At 45.9% G+C, this 25,460-nt stretch overlaps 1 pseudogene; it reads left to right on the top strand.

Moving 5' to 3' along the window:
* Positions 1–19,893: 19,893 nt before the first annotated feature.
* Positions 19,894–23,381, top strand: LOC119280192 (annotated as a pseudogene).
* The last annotated feature ends 2,079 nt before the right edge of the window (positions 23,382–25,460 follow it).

Here is a 25,460-nt window from a genome sequence, read left to right as displayed (position 1 = left end):
CATAGCACTCACACTTATCTTGCGTATTTCAGGGTATCCACTTTCACTTGTCTATGAACTGTACAGGCAACCCAGAAGTCCTTTACTGCGGACACGGCTATTCGAATAGATCATATTAACCCTGCAGGGGTGTACTTCTTCACACACGCACTCACCACTTACCGCCGTTTACACGACATGTACTCGGCAACCTTCAAGCGGAAGCCCGGCGAGGGTGTCGGCCACGACCTGACTAACCACACAAGTCTCTTGTCCAGGTTTATCGCCTATTCGGGTTCCACCCGCAAGGAGATCCGGCCGGGGTGTCGCTCACGGCCCCAAACGATGTGTGCAGGGTTCCCAAGCCCACCTCGACGGGTGGATCTATGCTTGGTACACTGTGCCACTGTGCCTAGTCTGTCCCAAGCCCACCTGTACCGGGTGCCACTTGGTAGACTACTAACACTACCTACAAACACCAGAAACTAGTTGCAACTCCTGGACAGAGATCAAGTTGATTAATAAGTCGAGAGGGGCACTTAAGCATTCCAATGCGTGGTAGTAGCTGGTCATGGATCACAAACACAGAACTCAGTTCCTGAGGATGGCTGCAATGAGACAACCCACAATGTACTCCTACATGGCCTCTCACTGCTACCTTTACCAAATCGTGTTCACACACTTAGCTCACACACAGTAGGACATGTTCACACGCCTCTGATTCATCCCCGATGAATCAGACCTGACACAACTCTAAGCAATAGCAGGCATGACAACAAGCATGAATGAGTAGGCACATCAGGGCTCAAACAACTCCTACTCATGCTAGTGGGTTTCATCTATTTACTGTGGCAATGACAGGTCATGCAAAGGATAAAGGGGTTCAGCTACCGCGGCAAGTAACAGATGAATCATTGTTGTCCTAATGCAGTAAAAGAGAGCAGGAGCGAGAGAGTGGGATTTTATCGGAATGAACAAGGAGGTTTTGCTTGCCTGTCACTTCTGAAGATAATATAGTTCTTCATTGGTCTCATCGAACTCATCGTCGGAACGTCGTCTACTGAGAGGGGACGAATAGCGGCAAACAAGGAAGAACACAATCAATGCAATGCAACAATATGATGCATGATCATGACATGGCAATATGCTGTGGTTTGATCTAATGCAACTAGCAACAATTTAAATGAAGTTGGTTTGAATACAAGATTCAAATTCAAACTCCATATGTGATTATTCAAATGTCGTTTAATTGATTTGACCTAAACAGTGAACAAAAGTTGTTCTAACATGCATGAAAATGGTACGGATGGATAGATTGGATTTTTCTGATCATTTTTCATATATAAATTATTTTATTTGGAGTTACGGTTGATTTTCTATGATTTTTAGAAGTTTAGGCAAATTTTTGGAATTTCCTGGTTATTTTAAATTAGACTAAAACCAGATAATAGTTTACTGCGCCAGCATGACATCATGCTGACGTCAGCAGGTCAACGGGCGGCCCGGGTCAAACTGACCAGTGGGCCCGCGTGTCAGTTACTAACCTAACTAACTGGTTAATTAGCATTTTAACTTAAGCTAACATAGATTAATTAGGCGGGCTGGTCCCGCATGTCAATGACCCAGGGGGAGGTCAAATCCCCTGGTCAACCGGGGCTGAACCACCGGCGTTTAGCCACCGGCGGCAGCTGACGCGGCGGGGAACTCGGGAACGGGCTGTGGCGCCCCGTTTGCAGCGTGGCTGGGATCGTTCGAGAGCCCAGACCAGCGCGCGTTGGGTGGTGGAGCCAGCCGGGCCTGGGGCGGCCTGTAATGGCGGATGCGACGAGCCGGGCGGCGGCCGGAGCTCGGAGGTGTGCGGCTGCGGGGCCGCAGCTCGCAAGGAAGCCGGCTAGGGGTGGTGTTGGCCTCCTGGTTGCTCCAGGAGCCTGCGGGGTGCGCGGATCCGAGCGGAGAAGCACGCTCGCTGCAGGAACAACGGCCACGGCGGAGGGCGGCTTCGGTCACGGCGAGGAATGGCGCTACGGCACAGAAGCGAGCAAAAAGGGAGAGGGGAGACGCTCAGGGGCTCACCGCGCGTCAGTTGGGTAGGTCGGTTGGCTCGGGGACGCACTGGAGCCCGTGAATCGACGACGGCGAGGTGCGGCAGTAGGCGGCGAAGACGGCGATCCTGGCGATGCTGTCGACCTCCCGGGGTCCCTTCAGTCGATGAGGCGAAGAAGCGCGGTGAGGCGGAGCTTCTGGGATGGTTTTTAGCGCAAGGGGTGGCCGGTGGACGCAGCAACAGCGATTGGTGGCGACGACGCGTTCGGGTGTGCGTGAGAGAACGAGACAGAGGAGGGGAACGAGGGAGAGGGAGAGAGCGAGGGGTCCAGGGGGCTCTGGGCATCTCCAGAAGTGGGTCAGGAAGGAGGACAAGCCTGCAGCGCAAAGCAGGAGGTGGCCCTCGCCTCCTCTGCGTGCGCCACGCACAGTGCACACTGGCGGGAGGAAGGGGATGACTGGCAGACCAGTCGGCTGGGCCGATTGCTGGGCCGCCAGGTAAGGCCCAGGTAGCTTCTCCCTTCTCCTTTCTGATTTTTCCTATTTCTTTTTGTTTTCTATTTCCTGAAGTTTGTTTTGATTTGATTTAAAAATCAAACCATTTTAGTAGCTTCTGAAAAGATTTATGTGGCTTGATACAACGTATTCAGAGTCACTCACAGATTTTCAGAATTATTGGACTTATAATTCTTTTATAGGAGAATTAAATCCAACTCAAATATTTATTGATTTAAATCCAGATGGCCAAAATAATTCCTCAAAATGTTCCATATTTTTGGTTGGGTCAGAACCCTTGTAAAAAATATCAAACATCATTGAAGTGCATTCTGGAAACATTGGATGCATTTCCAGGGTTATTTGCCCTTCTTTTAATTGAATTTTTGAGGCTTTCAAATTTCCTCAGTTTAACTTTCAGAATTTAGACATGATGCATGGATACAATGCCACTAATTACAAACATTATTCTAGGGCTGTGACAAAAGAATAACACCCTGGATGGCTTCAAAGGCAACAACGACCCCATGGACCTAGCGATGGAGCAGGATGAGCCAAGGGACGGTGAACATAGTCCGGGGCCGCTGTCCGATCATAGCGACGGCGGAGATAAAACTCATAAACCTATCTCCGGGGAGGAGAGGAGTACGGACGACGATGCACTCATCATCCCGGAAAGGAACTTGGAACAAGATAACCTCCATAGAAGGCTTATCGCCACCACGAGGAGCTTGAAAAAGCAGAAGCAAAGACTCAAGGCCACGCAGGATACGCTCAACCGCAGATGGAATAAAGTGCTCGACACTGAAGAAAAATATAGTGGCGATCGCCACACAAAGAGCTACCCAAAGCATAAGCTGCTGCCCAAATTCGACGACGAGGCTATAGAGCCCATTCCGCCGAAAAATAATACGGCCGATCTGCCGGACCAACTAGCCCGTGGCCGCGATAGGGCGGCTAATGAAGCCGTACACAAGTCAACACACGATTTACGTGAGCACTTGGACAAAAAAGCCGGTATGGCCAGATCCATCTATGGATCTAGGAAGCGTGCTCCGGCGCATGATCACGGCCACCAAAACGACTATACTGACCGAATATCAGCTCAGAATCAACACCAAACACGACAACTGTCGGGGGCATGCCATGACATATCCAAATACAGGGGTGCCGCACACCCCCTATGCTTCACCGATGAGGTACTGGATCATGAATTTCCGGACGGGTTTAATCCCGTAAATATAGAGGCATACGATGGAACGACAGACCCTGTAGTCTGGATTGAGGACTTTATTCTTCACATCCATATTGCTCGCGGAGATGATCTCCACACCATCAAATACCTACCCCTCATGTTGAAAGGACCAGCTCGGCACTGGTTGAAAAGGATCCCCAAAAACTTGATTGGAAGTTGGGAGGAACTTGAGAATGCTTTCAGGGCTAATTTTCAAGGGACCTATGTCTGACCTCCAGATGCAGACGATGTAAGTCACATAATTCAACAACCCGGAGAGTCAGCCCGTAAGCTTTGGAACAGATTTCACACAAAGAAGAATCAAATCGTCGATTGCCCTGATGCCGAAGCCCTAGAAGCTTTCAAGCATAGTGTCCGGGACAAATGGCTCGCCAGACACCTCGCCCAGGAAAAGCCGAGGACAATGGCAGCCCTAACAAGCCTTATGACCCGCTTTTGTGCGGGCGAGGACAGTTGGTTAGCCCGCAGCGGCACCAGCGACCCAGGCACATCCGAAATCAGGGACGGCAATGGGAAGCCGCGACGCAATAAAAACAAGTGTCGAAGCAAAGAAGACAGCCCAGACAACACGGAGGTTAATGCCGGATTCAGGGGCTCTTGACCCGGTCAAAAGAAAAAGCCATTTAAAGGCAGCAGAGATTGACCGTCCAGCCTAAACAAGAGTCTAGACAGATTATGTCAGAGTCATGGCACCCCCGAAAAACCTGCAAACCACACCAACAGAGAATGCTTGGTCTTCAAGCAGGCCGGCAAACTAAACGCCGAGCACAAGGGGAGGGAGACGCCAAGTGAAGACGAGGATGAGCCTCGCCAGTCGAACACTGGGGGACAGAAAAAATTTCCACCAAAGGTCAAAACAGTGAAAATAGTTTACGCAACTCATATACCAAAGAGGAGGCGCAAACGCACACTCTGAGACGTATACGCTGTAGAGCCCGTCGCCCCCAAGTTCAACCCTTTGTCGGCCTGCCCGATCACTTTTGATCACAGGGATCAACCGACTAGTATCCGGCACGGAGGATCGGCTGCCTTGGTGCTCGACCCAATAATTAACGGATACCATCTCACCCGAGCCCTTATGGACGACGGAAGTCATCTTAATCTGATATATCAGGACATTGTCCGCAAGATGGGGATAGACCCGTCAAGAATCAGCCAAAGCAATACTATCTTTAAAGGAGTAATACCAGGCATAGAGGCACGCTGCACGGGCTCTCTAGTACTAGAGGTTCTATTCGGTTCGCCCGACAACTTCCAAAGCGAAGAACTAATCTTCGACATCGCCATTCCGAAGCGGCTACCATGCACTACTCGGAAGAATGGCCTTCGCTCGTTTTAACGCAGTTCCGCATTACGCTTATCTTAAACTTAAGATGCCTGGTCCATGTGGAGTCATCACAGTTAGCAGAAATACAAAGCGTTCCTTACGTGCAGAAGAATATGTGGTGGCTCTAGCAGCCGAACCACTGAACAACCTCCCCAAACCGAATAAATGATCGGTCGTCAAGACCACGGACATGGTTAGACAGGTCCGGCGCACCACTAGTTGTAGCTGCCCAGATGAACCTGAGCTTGGTCGACGTGGTGCTAGGGGCTGACCGCATATAAAAGGGTCCATAGTTCGGCTCGACCCTGCTAATATACAATAGATGTAATTCTCATGGTTCATTAAGAATAACCAACTTTTCGCATGAAGTCCTTCACCTAGGTTTTACTTTTTACAGATGATCATCATGCTACACCCATCCAGGATACGGCACAATGAAGAAAAAGGCGTAGACGTGCAGCAGGGCCCCGCTCAAAGGTTTCTTTTTAGATTAAGACCCTGTGTAAACCTTTTTTAATGTCTCTTGTTGCTTGACACCCTCCGGGCACTTAACACAACCGAGAGGGATACTGGCGTTGTTGGCATTTCGTCACGCCAGAGTAATGCACGTACCTGGAAATTCAGGGTTCATTTTCGAGGGTGTTACTCAGCCCACTATATGTTGTAAAGTCCGAATACCTTAGGGAGTGTTCGGCGTCGCGGGTTTGGCCTTATATGCATCACCTCCGAATCATGTCTTTGGTCAATAGTTGGGTTTGCCCGGCCCCCGTGTTTTGCTACCTTACGTTCCGCTCTATTGGCTAAGGCGGCACTGGGAGAACTACTGCGATTGTGTCCTGGTTCATTTGGATGAGCACCTCGGTAAAGAAAGCCGAAAACTGACTGTCATGATAACGCGCGAGACTGGTCAACCACTCGATGACTCAGTGGAATCTTCGCTATTCCTCCGCATTAACGAAGGACCGTTTTTCCGGTCATGTACGTACGCGCATCATATTCGGATGAACGCGGAAGTACCAGGGGCTATATAGTAGCCCCACCGTCAAACTCCTATGGCTAAGTGAAATTGTTAAAGCTATATAGTCCGATTGCCTTGTTCACTGCGTTGTCACCTCCTTAATGGACCAAGACGTTGGATCAAGTGTGCTTACGCGCATTACCGAACACCCCCGCATTATATGCGTGGGGGCTAAAGCCGACGACTGCAAACTTTCAGGTTATATACATACATACATAAACGTCCGCACATGAGGCACTATAATACTTTCGGGCAAAAGTATAAACACAACCTTTATAATCAAAATAGCATTGTTTTTACAACCAAGATAGATGTCACTCGAACACGGTACTCTTCGAGCACTCAGCCTCTATTAAACGGGCGCTTTCTAGGACTTCTTCAAAATAGTGCTCGGGCGAGTCCTGGCCTCCGGCCGGACCCGTGCTTGCAATAGCGGTGGCCTCCATCCCTGCCCAGTATGTCTTAACACGGGCAAGAGCCATCCGCACACCCTCTATGCACGCCAACCTCTTTACAGCATTGATATGTGGCATATCACGAAGAAATCGTTGCACTAAACCAAAATAACTATCCGGACTTGGTTCCTTCGGCCAAAGATGATCCATAAGAGACCTCATGGCAAGCCTAGACAACCTATGGAGCTTGGCCCACTCGGCCATTTGCTCATTCAACAGCAGCGGACGCTTTAGAGCGCTGAACTGCGACCAGAACAAATTTTCCACCTCATGATCTTTTTGATCTTTGAAATACTCAGTCGCATCAGCAGCACTTAGTTAAATCCAAATACGCGTCTGCAGAACTCCATAATTGATCAAGAGGGGCATACTTCGGATCGCCGAACTTCGTCCGCAATAAAAAGGGCCTCCCAGGAGTGATATCTCCCGCTTGACGAAGCTCCTCCCCTGCAGCTCTTATTTCAGAGCGCGTTTCCTTGGCTGCTTCCAAAGCCTTCTTCAAGTCAGCCGCTTTTGTTTGGTTTTCCCTTTCGAGGAGCTCATAGCGGCTGGTGGTATTTTTGCAGCTCGAGAGCAATGCTGGTTATTTTATCTTCGCTCTGGCAATAACCGGCCTGTTCGGCTTTTAACTCTTCGACCGCCTTGAGGGCGGCCGCATCACTTCTCTAGCTTGTTCCTTGGCTCGGGCAAATTCCGCCCGAAGGGTCTCCACGACGGCAACTCTATCTGCCGTCAAAGCATATTATAGATACTAGCATCATGCTCCTCTTAATATTTGCTGACCACCAAAATATACATACCATGTCCCTCGTGAAGCCGCTTGTTCACAAGCGTGATCTCGGCATCCGCCACTTCAAGTTGCCGCCTCAATGCGGCAAAATCAGCAGTCCAGTCAGCCGCCTGCACATAAAAGCAGCGTGTTCATTACCTAGGACTATGATCCTCTATTTACCGCCTCTGGACGGCAACCAGAGTCTCAGGGGCTACTATCTATACGGAGCACACCTAGCGTGTGCGGTACAGACAAAAATATATATCGGATGCGTACCTCAAAGCCTCTTAGTTGGCTCGTAAAAGCTTCATTTAACCTGCTTTTCGCGGATGAAATCCTCTCAACCACCGTACCCATCAAGGTACGATGTGCCTCTGAGATAGCCGCTTGCTCCAAAAGACCCATCAATGTGTCCGGTTGTACACTGGATAGTCCCGGACTTTTTCTGTTGATCTCCTCAGGAGCCAAGGACCCCGGACTTCGGGCGGCCGAAGAATTACCTGCTGGACTTTGCGGATAAGGAGAAATCCTCCGCGACAACACCTCAGGGTTGTCCGTCTCGCGAGGCGGGGAAGTAGGGGGAGGCATTTCACTCTCCATCATCTCTGGAAGAAGATCCCCTGAAGATGAACTTTGTTGAGAAGGGCTATGAGCCGGACTGCAAAACATATATTTCGGTTGTGATTATCAGAGAAAAAGCAAGATATATTTATCAAAGTGCCTTTGTTCACTTACGGCTCAGTTGATGGCTGCCCCCCTTGTGGGCGCGGTGCGGAAAGGACGCCCTCCGGGCCAGGGCCCCCTGGCAAAGGTTTGTTCCCTCGTTTGGAAGCCTTCGCTTCCAAATCTTCAGCGGCGCCCCTTTTCTTCCGGTGGGGAGAGGGGATTTTAGATTCGCCTCCCCAATCACCCTCCTTTGCGGAGGCACTAATTCCCCCGGTTTGGATGTGTAATGTATGAAATCACTCTCGGCTTCTCTATGCCTCCCTTCATCTTCTCCTGATGGCACTTGATAAGGTGCGCGCTCAAGCATCCTGGTTAGAACAGGGTCCGGTGAGCCTTTGGGAAGAGGGGTCGAACACCTGATCCTCTCCGCCTTTCTTATCCAGTCATCGACGAGGGTAGTTTTTTAGAATAATGTCGTGACAAATATAAAGACAACATGTTCGGTCGCGGAGTTACTTACTTGGGTATCTGGATAATGGCAGTTCCAGCCCGCATCCTCGGTGGTGCCCGGACACTTTATTCGTGATCCAAAGAATAATAGATACATCCCTTCGAGCGTCACGCCGAAGAAATGCTGAATAGTTCGCGGTCCTTCCGGGTTGAACTCCCACATCCGGAGAGATCGACGTTGGCATGGCAGGATCCGACGAACTAGCATTACCTGAATTACTTTGACGAGGCTGACATCCCTCTTAAGGAGATCTCAGATGCGGCTTTGCAATGTCGACACATCATTCACTGGCCTCCAGTTCAGCCCTTTGTTGACCCATGATGCCAGTTGGGTGGAGGGCCCGGGCGGAAGGCTGCGGCGGCCGCCCGCTTGGTACCTCGGGGTATTGTAATGTAGAACCACTCCCGTTGCCATAAGTCGGACACCTCTAGGAAGGAGCCCTTTAGCCACTCCTTTGCTTATTATAGCGCCTCCGCACTCTGCGTGTCGTCCATCGATCATCTTCGGCTTCACGTTGAATGTCTTGAGCCATAAGACGAAGTGTGGGGTAATGCGGAGGAAAGCCTTGAAGGAAATATGCCCTAGAGGCAATAATAAAGTTATTATTTATTTCCTTATATCATGATAAATGTTTATTATTCATGCTAGAATTGTATTAACCGGAAACATAATACATGTGAGAATACATAGACAAACAGAGTGTCACTAGTATGCCTCTACTTGACTAGCTCGTTAATCAAAGATGGTTATGTTTCCTAACCATGAACAATGAGTTGTTATTTGATTAACGAGGTCACATCATTAGTAGAATGATCTGATTGACATGACCCATTACATTAGCTTAGCACCTGATCGTTTAGTATGTTGCTATTGCTTTCTTCATGACTTATACATGTTCCTATGACTATGAGATTATGCAACTCCCGTTTGCCGGAGGAACACTTTGGGTATTACCAAACGTCACAACGTAAATGGGTGATTATAAAGGAGTACTACAGGTGTCTCCAATGGTCGATGTTGGGTTGGCGTATTTCGAGATTAGGATTTGTCACTCCGATTGTCGGAGAGGTATCTCTGGGCCCTCTCGGTAATACACATCACATAAGCCTTGCAAGCATTACAACTAATATGTTAGTTGTGAGATGATGTATTACGGAACGAGTAAAGAGACTTGCCGGTAACGAGATTGAACTAGGTATTGGATACCGACGATCGAATCTCGGGCAAGTAACATACCGATGACAAAGGGAACAACGTATGTTGTTATGCGGTCTGACCGATAAAGATCTTCGTAGAATATGTAGGAGCCAATATGGGCATCCAGGTCCCGCTATTGGTTATTGACCAAAGACATGTCTCGGTCATGTCTACATTGTTCTCGAACCCGTAGGGTCCGCACGCTTAAGGTTACGATGACAGTTATATTATGAGTTTATGCATTTTGATGTACCGAAGGTTGTTCGGAGTCCCGGATGTGATCACGGACATGACGAGGAGTCTCGAAATGGTCGAGACATAAAGATTGATATATTGGAAGCCTATGTTTGGACATCGGAAGTGTTCCGGGTGAAATCGGGATTTTACCGGGTTACCGGGAGGTTACCGGAACCCCCCGGGAACCACATGGGCCTTCATGGGCCTTAGTGGAAAGGAGAAAGGGGCAGCCCAAGGGGGCTGCGCGCCTCCCCCCTTCTCCTAGTCCTATTAGGACTAGGAGAGGTGGCCGGCCACCCCTCTCCCTCTTTCCCCCTTGGGAATCCTAGTTGGAATAGGATTGGAGGGGAGTCCTACTCCCGGTAGGAGTAGGACTCCTCCTGCGTCTCCTCCTCCTGGCCGGCGCACCCTCCCCCCTTGGCTCCTTTATATACTGAGGCAGGGGCACCTCTAAACACACAAGTTGACACAAGTTGATCCACGTGATCGATTCCTTAGCCGTGTGCGGTGCCCCCTGCCACCATATTCCTCGATAATACTGTAGCGGAGTTTAGGCGAAGCCCTGCTGCTGTAATTCATCAAGATCGTCACCACGCCGTCGTGCTGACGAAACTCTTCCCCGACACTTTGCTGGATCGGAGTCCGGGGATCGTCATCGAGCTGAACGTGTGCTCGAACTCGGAGGTGCCGTAGTTTCGGTGCTTGATCGGTTGGATCGTGAAGACGTACGACTACTTCCTCTACGTCGTGTCATCGCTTCCGCAGTCGGTCTGCGTTGGGTACGTAGACAACACTCTCCTCTCGTTGCTATGCATCACATGATCCTGTGTGCGCGTAGGAAATTTTTTGAAATTACTACGAAACCCAACAGTGGCATCCGAGCCTAGGTTAATGATGTTGATGTTATATGCACGAATAGAACACAAGTGAGTTGTGGACGATACAAGTCATACTGCCTACCAGCATGTCATATTTTGGTTCAGCGGTATTGTTGGACGACACGACCCGGACCAACCTTACGCGTACGCTTACGCGAGACCGGTTCCCTCGACGTGCTTTGCACAGAGATGGCTTGCGGGCGACTGCCTCTCCAACTTTAGTTGAACCAAGTATGGCTACGCCCGGTCCTTGCGAAGGTTAAAACGGAGTCTATTTGACAAACTATCGTTGTGGTTTTGATGCGTAGGTGAGATTGGTTCTTACTTAAGCCCGTAGCAGCCACGTAAAACATGCAACAACAAAGTAGAGGACGTCTAACTTGTTTTTGCAGGGCATGTTGTGATGTGATATGGTCAAGGCATGATGCTGAATTTTATTGTATGAGATGATCATGTTTTGTAACCGAGTTATCGGCAACTGGCAGGAGCCATATGGTTGTCGCTTTATTGTATGCAATGCAATCGCGATGTAATGCTTTACTTTATTACTAAACGGTAGAGATAGTCGTGGAAGCATAAGATTAGCGAAACGACAACGATACTACGATGGAGATCAAGGTGTCGCGCCGGTGACGATGGTGATCATGACGGTGCTTCGGAGATGGAGATCACAAGCACAAGATGATGATGGCCATATCATATCACTTATATTGATTGCATGTGATGTTTATCTTTTTATGCATCTTATCTTGCTTTGATTGACGGTAGCATTATAAGATGATCTCTCACTAAATTATCAAGAAGTGTTCTCCCTGAGTATGCACCGTTGCAAAAGTTCTTCGTGCTGAGACACCACGTGATGATCGGGTGTGATAGGATCTACGTTCAAATACAACGGGTGCAAAACAGTTGCACACGCAGAATACTCAGGTTAAACTTGACGAGCCTAGCATATGCAGATATGGCCTCGGAACACAGAGACCGAAAGGTCGAGCGTGAATCATATAGTAGATATGATCAACATAATGATGTTCACCGATGAAACTACTCCATCTCACGTGATGATCGGTTATGGTTTAGTTGATTTGGATCACGTGATCACTTAGAGGATTAGAGGGATGTCTATCTAAGTGGGAGTTCTTAAGTAATATGATTAAATTGAACTTAAATTTATCATGAACTTAGTCCTGGTAGTATTTTGCAAATCATGTTGTAGATCAATAGCTCGCGTTGTTGCTTCCCTGTGTTTATTTTGATATGTTCCTAGAGAAAATTGTGTTGAAAAATGATAGTAGCAATGTTGCGGATTTGATCCGTGATCTGAGGTTAAATCCTCATTGCTGCACAGAAGAATTATGTCCTTAATGCACCGCTAGGTGACAGACCTATTGCAGGAGCAGATGCAGAAGTTATGAACGTCTGGATAGCTTAATATGATGACTACTTGATAGTTTAGTGCACCAATGCTTAAACGGCTTAGAATCGGGACTTCAAAGACGTTTTGAACGTCATGGACCATATGAGATGTTCCAGGAATTGAAGTTAATATTTCAAGCAAATACCCGAGTTGAGAGATATGAAGTCTCCAACAAGTTCTATAGCTAAAAGATGGAGGAGAATCGCTCAACTAGTGAGCATGTGCTCAGATTGTCTGGGTACTTCAATCGCTTGAATCAAGTGGGAGTTAATCTTCCAGATAAGATAGTGATTGACAGAATTCTCTAGTCACCATCACCAAGTTAGTAGAACTTCGTGATGAACTATAGTATGCAAGGGATGACGAAAATGATTCCCGAGCTCTTCGTGATGTTGAAATTAACGAAGGTAGAAATCAAGAAAGAGCATCAAGTGTTGATGGTTGACAAGATCACTAGTTTCAAGAAAAGGGCAAAGGGAAAGGAAGGGAACTTCAAGTGGAAAGACAAGCAAGTTATCACTCCCACGAAGAAGCCCAAAGCTGAACCAAAGCCTGAAACTGAGTGCTTACACTGCAAAGGAAATGGTCACTGGAAGCGGAACTACCCTAAATATTTGGTGGATAAGAAGGATGGCAAAGTGAAAAAGGGTATATTTGATATACAGGTGTTTGATGTGTGCTTTACTAGTGTTTATAGCAACCCCTCGGTATTTGGTACTGGTTCAGTTGCTAAGAGTAGTAACTCGAAACGGGAGTTGCAGAATAAACAGAAACTAGTTAAGGGTGGAGTGATGATGTATGTTGAAAGTAGTTTCAAGATTGATATGATCATCATCGCACACTCCCTATTCTTTCGGGATTAGTGTTGAACCTAAATAAATGTTATTTGGTGTTTGCGTTGAGCATGAATATGATTTGATCATGTTTATTGCAATACGGTTATTCATTTAAGTAAGAGAATAAACTGTTGTTCTATTTACATGAATAAAACCTTATATGGTTACACACCCAATGAAAATGGTTCATTGGATCTCGATCGTAGTGATACACATATTCATAATATTGATGCCAAAAGATGCAAAGTTAATGATAGTGCAACTTATTTGTGGCACTGCCGTTTGGGTCATATCGGTGTAAAGCGCATGAAGAAACTCCATAAAGATGGATTTTCGGAATCACTTGGTTATGAATCAGTTGATGCTTGCGAACCGTGCCTTTTGGGCAACATGACTAAAACTCCGTTCTTCGGAACAATGGAACGAGTTACTGACTTGTTGGAAATAATACATACCGATGTATGCGATCCAATGAGTGTTGATGCTCGTGGCAAGCATCGTTGTTTTCTGACCTTCACAAGATGATTTGAGCAGATATGGGTATATCTACTTGATGAAACATAAGTCTGAAATAGTTGAAAGGTTCAAAGAATTTCAGAGTGAAGTGGAAAAATCATCGTAACAAGAAAATAAAGTTTCTGCGATCTGATCACGGAGACAAATATTTGAGTTACAAGTTTGGTCTTCAATTAAAACAATGTGGAATAGTTTCACAGCTCACGCCACCTGGAACACCACATCGTTATGGTGTGTCCGAACGTCGTAACCGCACTTTATTTGATATGGTGCGATCTATGATATCTCTTTACCACTATCGTTTTGGTTAGGCATTAGAGACAGCTGCATTCACGTTTTAAAATATGGCACCATCTAAATCCGTTGAGATGACACTGTATGAACTATGGTTTAGCAGTAAACCTAAGCTGTTGTTTCTTAAAGTTTGGGGCTGCGATGCTTATGTGAAAAAGTTTCATCCTGATAAGCTCAAACCCAAATCGGAGAAGTGCGTCTTCATAGAATACCCAAAGGAAATTGTTGGGTACACCTTCTATCACAGCTCCGAAGGCAAAACATTCGTTGCTAATAATGGATCCTTTCTAGAGAAGGAGTTTCTCTCGAAAGAAGTGAGTGGGAGGAAAGTAGAACTTGACGAGGTAACTGTACCTGCTCCCTTACTGGAAAGTAGTTCATCACAGAAAACTGTTTCAGTGACACCTACACCAGTTAGTGAGGAAGCCAATGATAATGATCATGAAACTTCAGATCAAGATACTACTGAACTTCGTAGATCAACCAGAGTAAGATCCGCACCAGAGTGGTACGGTAATCCTGTTCTGGAGGTCATGCTACTAGATCATGATGAACCTACGAACTATGAAGAAGCGATGGTGAGCCCAGATTCCGCAAAGTGGCTAGAAGCCATGAAATCTGAGATGGGATCCATGTATGAGAACAAAGTATGGACTTTGGTTGACTTGCCCGATGATCGGCAAGCGATTGAGAATAAATGGATTTTTAAGAAGAAAACTGACGCTGATGGTAATGTTACTGTCTACAAAGCTCGACTTGTCGCAAAAGGTTTTCGGCAAGTTCAAGGAATTGACTACGATGAGACCTTCTCACCCGTAGCGATGCTTAAGTCCGTCCGAATCATGTTAGCAATTGCCGCATTTTATGATTATGAAATTTGGCAAATGGATGTCAAAACTGCATTCCTGAATGGATTCCTGGAAGAAGAGTTGTATATGATGCAACCAGAAGGTTTTGTCGATCCAAAGGGAGCTAACAAAGTGTGCAAGCTCCAGCGATCCATTTATGGACTAGTGCAAGCCTCTCGGAGTTGGAATAAACGTTTTGATAGTGTGATCAAAGCATTTGGTTTTATACAGACTTTTGGAGAAGCCTGTATTTACAAGAAAGTGAGTGGGAGCTCTGTAGCATTTCTGATATTATATGTGGATGACATATTACTGATTGGAAATGATATAGAATTTCTGGATAGCATAAAGGGATACTTGAATAAAAGTTTTTCAAAGAAAGACCTTGGTGAAGCTGCTTACATATTGAGCATCAAGATCTATTGAGATAGATCAAGACGCTTGATAAGATTTTCAATGAGTACATACCTTGGCAAGATTTTGAAATAGTTCAAAATGGAACAGTCAAAGAAAGAGTTCTTGCCTGTGTTGCAAAAATATGAAATTGAGTAAGACTCAAATCCCGACCACAGCAGAAAATAGAAAGAGAATGAAAAGTCATTCCCTATGCCTCAGTCATAGGTTCTATAAAGTATGCTATGCTATGTACCAGACCTATTGTATACCTTGCTCTGTATTTGGCAAGGGAGTACAATAGTGATCTAGGAGTAGATCACTGGACATTGGTCAAGAATATCCTTAGTAAGGACTAAGGAGATGTTTCTCGATTATGGAGGTGATAAAAGAGTTTGTTGTAAAAGTTACATCAGTGCAAACTTTTACACTGATCCAGATGACTCTAAGTCTCAATCTGGATACATATTGAAAGTGGGAGCAATTAGCTAGAGTAGCTCCGCACAGAGCATTGTAGACATAGGGTATTTGCAAAATACATACGGCTCTGAATATGACAGATCCGTTGACTAAGCTTCTCTCACGAGCAAAACATGATCACACCTTAGTACTCTTTGGGTGTTAATCACATAGCGATGTGAACTAGATTACTGAATCTAGTAAACCCTTTGGGTGTTGGTCACATGGTGATGTGAACTATTGCTGTTAAAATCACATGGCGATGTGAACTAGATTATTGACTCTAGTGCAAGTGGGAGACTGAAGGAAATATGCCCTAGAGGCAATAATAAAGTTATTATTTATTTCCTTATATCATGATAAATGTTTATTATTCATGCTAGAATTGTATTAACCGGAAACATAATACATGTGAGAATACATAGACAAACAGAGTGTCACTAGTATGCCTCTACTTGACTAGCTCGTTAATCAAAGATGGTTATGTTTCCTAACCATGAACAATGAGTTGTTATTTGATTAACGAGGTCACATCATTAGTAGAATGATCTGATTGACATGACCCATTCCATTAGCTTAGCACCTGATCATTTAGTATGTTGCTATTGCTTTCTTCATGACTTATACATGTTCCTATGACTATGAGATTATGCAACTCCCGTTTGCCGGAGGAACACTTTGGGTATTACCAAACGTCACAACGTAAATGGGTGATTATAAAGGAGTACTACAGGTGTCTCCAATGGTCGATGTTGGGTTGGCGTATTTCGAGATTAGGATTTGTCACTCCGATTGTCGGAGAGGTATCTCTGGGCCCTCTCGGTAATACACATCACATAAGCCTTGCAAGCATTACAACTAATATGTTAGTTGTGAGATGATGTATTACGGAACGAGTAAAGAGACTTGCCGTTAACGAGATTGAACTAGGTATTGGATACCGACGATCGAATCTTGGGCAAGTAACATACCGATGACAAAGGGAACAACGTATGTTGTTATGCGGTCTGACCGATAAAGATCTTCGTAGAATATGTAGGAGCCAATATGGGCATCCAGGTCCCGCTATTGGTTATTGACCAGAGACATGTCTCGGTCATGTCTACATTGTTCTCGAACCCGTAGGGTCCGCACGCTTAAGGTTACGATGACAGTTATATTATGAGTTTATGCATTTTGATGTACCGAAGGTTGTTCGGAGTCCCGGATGTGATCACGGACATGACGAGGAGTCTCGAAATGGTCGAGACGTAAAGATTGATATATTGGAAGCCTATGTTTGGACATCGGAAGTGTTCCGGGTGAAATCGGGATTTTACCGGGTTACCGGGAGGTTACCGGAACCCCCCGGGAGCCATATGGGCCTTCATGGGCCTTAGTGGAAAGGAGAAAGGGGCAGCCCAAGGTGGCTGCGCCTCTTCCCCCTCCCCTAGTCCTATTAGGACTTGGAGAAGGTGGCCGGCCCCCCTCTCTCCCTTCCCCTCCGAGGAATCCTAGTTGGACTAGGATTGGGGGGAGGAATCCTACTCCCAGAGGGAGTAGGACTCTCCTGCGCCTCCCTCTTTGGCCGGCCAGCCTCCCCTCCTCTCCTCCTTTATATACGGAGGCAGGGGCACCTCTAAACACACAAGTTGACACAAGTTGATCCACGTGATCGATTCCTTAGCCGTGTGCGGTGCCCCCTGCCACCATATTCCTCGATAATACTGTAGCGGAGTTTAGGCGAAGCCCTGCTGCTGTAATTCATCAAGATCGTCACCACGCCGTCGTGCTGACGAAACTCTTCCCCGACACTTTGCTGGATCGGAGTCCGGGGATCGTCATCGAGCTGAACGTGTGCTCGAACTCGGAGGTGTCGTAGTTTCGGTGCTTGATCGGTTGGATCGTGAAGACGTACGACTACTTCCTCTACGTCGTGTCATCGCTTCCGCAGTCGGTCTGCGTTGGGTACGTAGACAACACTCTCCTCTCGTTGCTATGCATCACATGATCCTGTGTGTGCGTAGGAAATTTTTTGAAATTACTACGAAACCCAACAAGCCTCACACACGACGATAAACGACGAGATGTGAAGGATGGAATCTGGAGCTAGATCATGGAAATCTAGCCCGTAATAGAACATGAGCCCTCTTACGAAGGGATCAAGACTAAATCCTAGCCCTCAGAGGAGCTCGTTGGGTTCGGGAGTGGGGATAACCTGCCCCTGAGCAAGTAGCCGGTGGGGGATTTCGGCGCTCACATACCTAGCCTCCCTAAGCTTCTTGATGTCCTCCTCTGTGACAGAGGAGGCCATCCACCGGCCTTGAAGGTTGGATCCGGACATGGTTGAAGGTCCGAAGCTCTTAGCCCGAACCTTGGGTGTTGGAACTCAAGGTAGGAGAAGGGAAGGATCGAGCGTGGAAAGAAAAGGATAGGTCTTGGCCCCTTTATAAAGAGGGTGAATACCAAGCGTCCTCCGCGTGGTCGTTTGAAACTTGCCTAAAATCGAGGAGTCATACTAACAAGCAAGGTTGGGGTTACCCACACTCGTATTGATGGGAATGCCGTGATAAGGGAATACGATCTCTGCTTCGACAAGACGTGCCAATAAAACCGCCTTGCAATACATGCGGTAGCAGGCTGGGAAAAAATGGTTCATGCAATGACCGGGCCACAACGTGATGTCACACCATGAAAAGTTGTCAGCAGATTAGATTTGTGGAATCTACGATGGTATGTGGAATTTGTTTTGCAGAGCCGGACATGATCCTTATGTTCAAAATCTTCTATGGAGTATTCGGAGAAGGAACCCGCCTTGCAATGCCGAAGACAATCTGCGCACCGAACTCATCATCATTGAAGCCTGGTTCAGGGGCTACTGAGGGAGTCCTGGATTAGAAGGTCCTCGGAGAGCCGGACGATATACTTTGGCCGGACTATTGGGCTATGAAGATACGAGATTGAAGACTTCGTCCCGTGTCCGGGTGGGACTCTCCTTTGCGTGGAAGGCAAGCTTGGGAATTCTGATATGTAAATCTCCTTCTCTGTAACTGACTCTGTGTAACCCTAGCCCCCTCCGGTGTCTATATAAACCGGAGGGTTTAGTCTGTAGGACAAGAACAACAATCATACCATAGGCTAGCTTCTAGGGTTTAGCCTCTACGATCTCGTGGTAGAACAACTCTTGTAATACTCATATCATCAAGATCAATCAAGTAGGAAGTAGGGTATTACCTCCATCGAGAGGGCCCGAACCTGGGTAAACATTGTGTCCCCCGCCTCCTGTTACCATTAGCCTTAGACGCACAGTTCGAGACCCCCTACCCGAGATCTGCCAGTTTTGACACTGATAGCGACCGCCACCAAAGAAGGTTCGGGTCAACGACGGGCTGGCTCATCCCCAAGCTGCGCCTCCCAGAAGGTAGCACATCCCAGTACCAGCCTGGCGGAGCCCAGTCCCGGACATGGCCCCTCTGATCAAGCAGGCCTCCTCCGCCGAGTCGATGACGAGGATGCGGGATAGGCGTCGTCGACGTCGATGCGGGAATAATTGCTTTAACTAAAAAAGACTAGTTCTATTAATTTTCGTACTAAAAATAAAATAGTTTTATTAATTCAACTAGTTCAACTAAGCACTTACTATAAATAAAAATAAACTAGTTCTTACTAAGAAATAAACTAATTCAACTAGTTATATTAATTTCCTTACTAAAAATAAACTAGTTCTATTAATTCAACTAGTTCTTACTAAAAATAAACTAGTTCAACTAGTTCTATTAATTTTCTTACTAATTCGATTAAACACTTAACAAAAAACTGTAAAAAAATAGTTAGATGAATTCTAAAATTTAACCCTAACTAATTTGATGAACTCTAAAATTTTATGAACCCTAAATAATTTGATGAACTCTAAATTTTAACCCTAACTAATTTTATGAACTCTAAAATTTGACCCTAACTAATTTGATGAACTCTAAAACTAATTCTATTTAACAACTACTGCCCTAATTAGCATCTAATTTGATGAACCCTAACTAATTACATGAACTCTAAAATTTAACCCTAAGAACCCTAGCTAGGTAGAGGTAGGGGAAGAGGAGGAGGAGGGCGTGCTCACCTCGGGCGCCGACGGAGTTAGGGATAGGGGCACGCGACATTGACGTCGGGGACGGGGTCGGGGTCGGGGTGGCGGGCGCACGGCGGAGGGCGGCGATGTAGGGGGGCGTCGAGGTCGGGGTTGTGGGCGGCATCGAGTTCGGGGTCGGGGCAGCGTCGATGGCGTGCGGAGGGCGACGGGAGAGCGCGCGTCGGCCGGGAGATGACGGCGGCGACAGAAGACTTCGGGTTGAATTGGGGGGAAGTGGCCGTGGGGAAGAAGAACCACGCGTGGTTAAGTCAAAAGTAGCAGTAGCGCGTTTCAGGGAAAGCGCTACTACTACATTAGCTATAGCTAAGTTAGATGTAGCACGAGATAGAAACAAGTGCTATTGCTAACTTTTTTTCATTCATCCAGAAAGCCCGCTGCTGCTACGCATTTCTCCTTTATTTTTCTTTTTCATTTATTTTCATTCACATTTTTTTACTTCCCCTTTTTCTATTTCTTTAATTTTCATTTACTTTTCTATATGTTTTTCATTTTATTTTTTCCTTTCCTTGGCAGTAGCGCTTTCTGCGTAAAGCACGCTGCTACAACAATCTTAGCAGCAGCGCGCTTTCCTTAGGCACGCTACTACTATTGGTAGCCAGGCGAAAACAGTAAGGGGAATTGTAGTAGTAGTGCGTCTACCATTAGACGCGCTACTGCTACGAACTTAGCTGCAGCGTGTTTAGATACACGTGCTAGTGGTAAATTGTAGTAGCGCTTCTTTTTAGCACGTGTGACTGGTAAGTTTCTATGTATAAGGTTTTCCCTAGTAGTGCTAGAACGCAATCTGTGACAATCCTAACAATTAAGACATTACGTTTTCGCAACTGGGCTTGGGTAGTGTAGTGGAGACCCTGTGCGGGCATGTCTATGGTGCACACAAGTATGACATTATCGGAATCTACCTGCAACACTCTGTCATTCTCTTGTGCTTAACCGGCATACCACTTACTGTGATGTATGCCCTCTTGGAGCCACTCCTCTTGTTGATGGGACAGTCACCAGAGATGGCCCGTGCTGCTTCGATCTTCGTGTACGGCCTGATTCCTCAGATCTTCGCGTATGTCGTCAACTTCGCGATTCAGAAGTTCCTACAGGCACAGAGCATCATCCTACCGAGTGGTTACATATTGACGGCAACACTCGTTCTACATGTATTGTTGAGTTGGGTGCTCATGTACAAGTTTGACCTTGGGCTGCTCGGTGCCTCGTTGGTGCTGGGCGTGAATTGGTGGATCATGGTCGCAGCACAATTTGTGTACATCGTCATCAGCCCAACATGCCGGCACACGTGGACCGGGTTCAGTTGGCAGGCCTTCTCCGGTTTGCCGAGTTTCTTCAAGCTCTCCGCCGCATCTGCCGTGATGTTGTGCCTTGAGACATGGTACTTTCAGGTGCTGGTGATCGTTGCTGGATTGCTCCCCAACCCTGATATTGCCCTGGATTCCCTCTCTATATGGTGAGTATCATTCGATATTAAAAAATGTCTTATTGTTGTTCCTAGTAATCAATCTTCATAGTTCGTGTTGATTAAACTATGCTGTGTGTGTTTGCCGGTGCAGTATGACGATTTATGGTTGGGTGTTTATGATCACAGTAGGGTTCAACACAATGGCAAGGTTCGCAAGTCTATACTGAAAGGCCTTGATAAATATTAGCATTTCTTACTGAAGCATATATAAACATTAGTAAGTAAGTCCTCACTAACTAATAGATACCTTTTCACTTCAGTGTAAGAGTGAGCAATGAGTTTGCCGCCGATAACCCCAAGTGTGCATTTTTCTCTATGTGGGTTGTGACCGGGATTTCTACAACAATCTCTACTATCCTCACTGTTGTGATCCTCTGCCTTCGCAACCACATCAGCTACATGTTCACAGATGGTGAAGTAGTTTCGAATGCGGTGGCGGATCTCTGTTCTCTCCATCACGCTTGTTCTCGGTGGCATCCAACCTATACTGACAGGTAATTTTGGACACTTTTAACATGACGAACATGTGATTTCTTGATTCTTAACTAGCCTGTTAATACAAAATTATACAAAGTGTAGATGCCAGGTGCAATATTAGAACAACAGGATCCCATTTCTGTGTTGTGTAACATTATAATTCTTGTGCAATTTTCAGCTTTTTAGTTCAATATTTTTTAATAATTACTAAATTCCAACATACCAGAGTATTGTGAGATGACCTACACCTATATTTGACACGACGGTAGACTCTTTCATATTTGTGGGACAACTGCGTCATAAGTGTTAGAAATAGCTCCAAATTATTTATAGTGCAAAGTTCTCTCCCGGGTTCCATGCTATTCAGTTATAGTTCTATCATACCTTTTTAGGAATATAGTAGGTTTCCCTACCATGGTTTTATTAGTTTTTGTATTATTAAAGTACAAGAAAAGAATGTGGTACTATTTCGCAAAAGAGAAGGAAAAAAATAAAGAATTGATACTACAAGATGTAAGCCCTTAGGAAAAAAAGTGAACCTACAAATGATGGAAATATGCCTATCATGTTTTGAGATGCAACACTTTTCATATTGAGACCACGCGTATTTTAGGTATATAGTTTTTGTAGTATCAAAGTACAAGAAAAGAATGGGGTTATACAACGTGTAGGCCCTTAGGGGGGAAACGCGAAGGTACAACTGAGGGAAACAAGTCTACCATGTTTTGTGATGCATATTTTCTCTCTTGAGATACCACATATTCATGGGGATTAAAACTTACTAACGTGCATGGAAACATCAGGTGTTGTTGTTGTATGTGGATGGCAACAATTTGTTGCTTACGCGAATGTCGGCTCTTACTGCATCACAGGCCTTCCACTTGGTGTTGTTCTCGGGGTTTTCATCAATCTTGGTGCGAAGGTGATGGAACTTTTTGTGAAATTTCCATATATATTCTGTGATGACAAGGTCTTCACTTATGTGTTTAAACGTATGTTGATGCATTTATATGCCTACTTGCAGGGTATTTGGAGTGGCTTGATTGGGGGTTCGTCCTTGCAGACAACCATTCTATTGTGGGTCACCATGAGAACTGGCTGGACGAAAGAGGTATTCCTTGTTATCAAACCTATATAACAGAAATTTTAATTTAATGTCCATTCTTTTGTAAAAAAGTGTTAATGATGAATGCTAAATTAACACCCTGATGACCGCGGATACGATATAGCTTTCGTTGTAGCCATTTTTTTAAAGGAGGATAACCCCCGGCCTATGCATCTCGTCGATGCATGCGGTCACTTTATTAATTGTTCACAAGGACTTTACAAAGTAGTACATCAGTAATTCTATAGCCATCATTTCGACAACATCTGTCGCAACTCCTATCCACTTGATGAAGGGGTGCCGAAATCTGAGCCAAATACCAAATAGACTTGGCACCAAAGCCTAACATCTAAAGTCAGAGGCCCCAGCCAAGCTACAATGCAGACATGTTGCTTGCTCATCACCATTCCTCCATTCACATGATTTAGAACCTTTTTAAGAGTATATGTTTGCTGCAAACTGATCAAAAATATGTGTTCAAGAAATACACTACTTAACTGTATTAGTTAATTTTTCTACATTTTTCAGGTAGAGGAGGCGTAGAAAAGGTTGAACAAGTGGGTTGAGCAGAAAGAGCCCCTCCTTACAGGCTTCAAGGACAATAACTAATATGCGGATCGGTCTAGATGTGTGTTTCCATCTCAACAACACAGAAGCGTGCTGACTTCGAGACGGGCCATCAACGTCCGGGTGAGAAGCACTGAATTCAGGTGTCTTAAATCTCACATTGATTTATGTCCCAATTTGGATGACATGCCAATGATAGGCTTGTTAGTATATATTGTAGTCTTGGTTGGCAAGTTACATCTTTCCTTCGTTTGAGTGCCTCTATGTTTTTGGTCTTTCCCACTTTCTTGTAAGGCCATTATTTGGCGACTTTGTTATACATTTTGTAATTTGCTGGACTATATGCATCCATGATGCAGAAGAGGGTAATGAAAAGTTTTGGAGATCAGGCTCCAGTGAGCCTGGAATTTTGAAATCTTGAGAAAATGCTACCTTGCAAAAATTTCTTCATTCCTATGCACATGTTGGTTGATGCCTTACTTGACATTGTGTGCGCATAACTTCATCACACATATTACGTGCACTACCAGCCCGACCGCAAGGGGGGGGGGGTGATTAATCGGCTAGATAGCTCCCAGAATTGCAAAACGGCTAATCCAGGGTTGCGCGTCCCAAATCGAATAGCATGCAAGGGGGTGATTTACATGTCGCATTCCACGCCCAGAAAAAAAAACCTCTCGTGTCGCTAAGGTCTAAGGTCAATTTCAATAGGTTCACTAATAGAAAAAGGGCCTAATGTGAAGCACATTAGTCCCGATTTGAAACAAAACCGGAACTAATGTGATCATTAGTGCCGGTCCCAACGGCTAGGGGGCGGAGATCATTAGCACCAGTTCGTGGCAATCCTTTACACTACTAGGAAAAGGGCTATCGATGGAATGGACACTAATGGCGCACCAGACATGTGGTGCGCCACTCCTATATAGCAGTGGCGCACCATGTGCTGGTGCGCCATTAGTGTGAAAGACACTAATTTTGCACCAAACAAGTGTTGCGCCACTAGTAACATTTTTTTTCCAAAGATACTAATAGCTCACCAGTGCACAGTGTGCCATTAGTACTTCTAACTAGTAATGGCGCACCGGCCGCACAGTGTGCCACTACTGTTGTTGTTTTTTATTCTTTTTTTTGCAAAACTACTAATGGTGCATCGTGGCATAGTGCGCCATTACTAGTTTAAACTAGTAATGGCGCACTATGCCACGGTGCGCCATTAGTATATAGATATTTTTTGCAGAACTACTAATGGCGCACCGCCAGCAGGTGCGCCATTAGTAACCAGGGTTACTAATGGCGCATTTGCAGGTGGTGCACCATTAGTAACCTGGGACCAACAAGATATTTTGGATAGCCACACCTAACCACTCACTTTGCCCACTTCTTTGTCTCCACCTCCTCCTCCAAGCTTTTTGGCTGCCTCCTCCTCCTCACCTCATTTGCACCATATATTCATCAAATTAAGTGGTTAAATTACCTTTTGTTGATAGGTAAGTAAGGGGGGAAGCTATCTTTATGTTGTTCTCCCTCCAACAACGTGCACATGCACTTTTTGTGGCCTAGCTAGATCTATGTATGTTCGTGGTGTTGCATATGTTTGTGGTGTTGCATATATGTTTGTGTTTGCAGGTACCGGTATTTGAAATGTGATAGTTGCCAATGTTTTGCCGGAATGTTGATTCATTTCCGTTTCGGCGAGAATTTTGGCACTATGCATTCTTTTTGGTCCTATTTTTAGGGAAAGTCATGCCAAATTTTTTCTTGGTTCTAAAATATCATTTTGCTCTACCCCGCAGGCGACCATGGTCCGCACGAGGCATCGTGAATAGGTTTTTGAGCTCCGCGAAGGACGAGATGCTTCAAAAGAACGAGACAGAGATAAGATGTCTATGTCGAAGATGCAAGCTGAAGAGCGTTATTGCGGACCCGGATTCCGGGCAGGTGCGGGACCACCTGCTCTTGCGTGATTTCATGGATGGCTATCGGTGGAAAGGTGATGAATATGACTATGAAGTCGTTCATGGGGGGCGGGCAAGAAATGAGGAAGGGCAGCAAGACAACCACCGCGGCTCGGGCGGGTGAGAAGACGAAGAATCTCCAGGACATGATCATGACGGTGATGCT

This window comes from Triticum dicoccoides, chromosome 3B, assembly GCF_002162155.2.
Source record: "Triticum dicoccoides isolate Atlit2015 ecotype Zavitan chromosome 3B, WEW_v2.0, whole genome shotgun sequence".
Classification (NCBI taxonomy): Eukaryota; Viridiplantae; Streptophyta; class Magnoliopsida; order Poales; family Poaceae; genus Triticum; species Triticum dicoccoides.
Note: the sequence above shows the minus strand (reverse complement) of the source record. Positions and strands in the feature narration are given on the sequence as shown.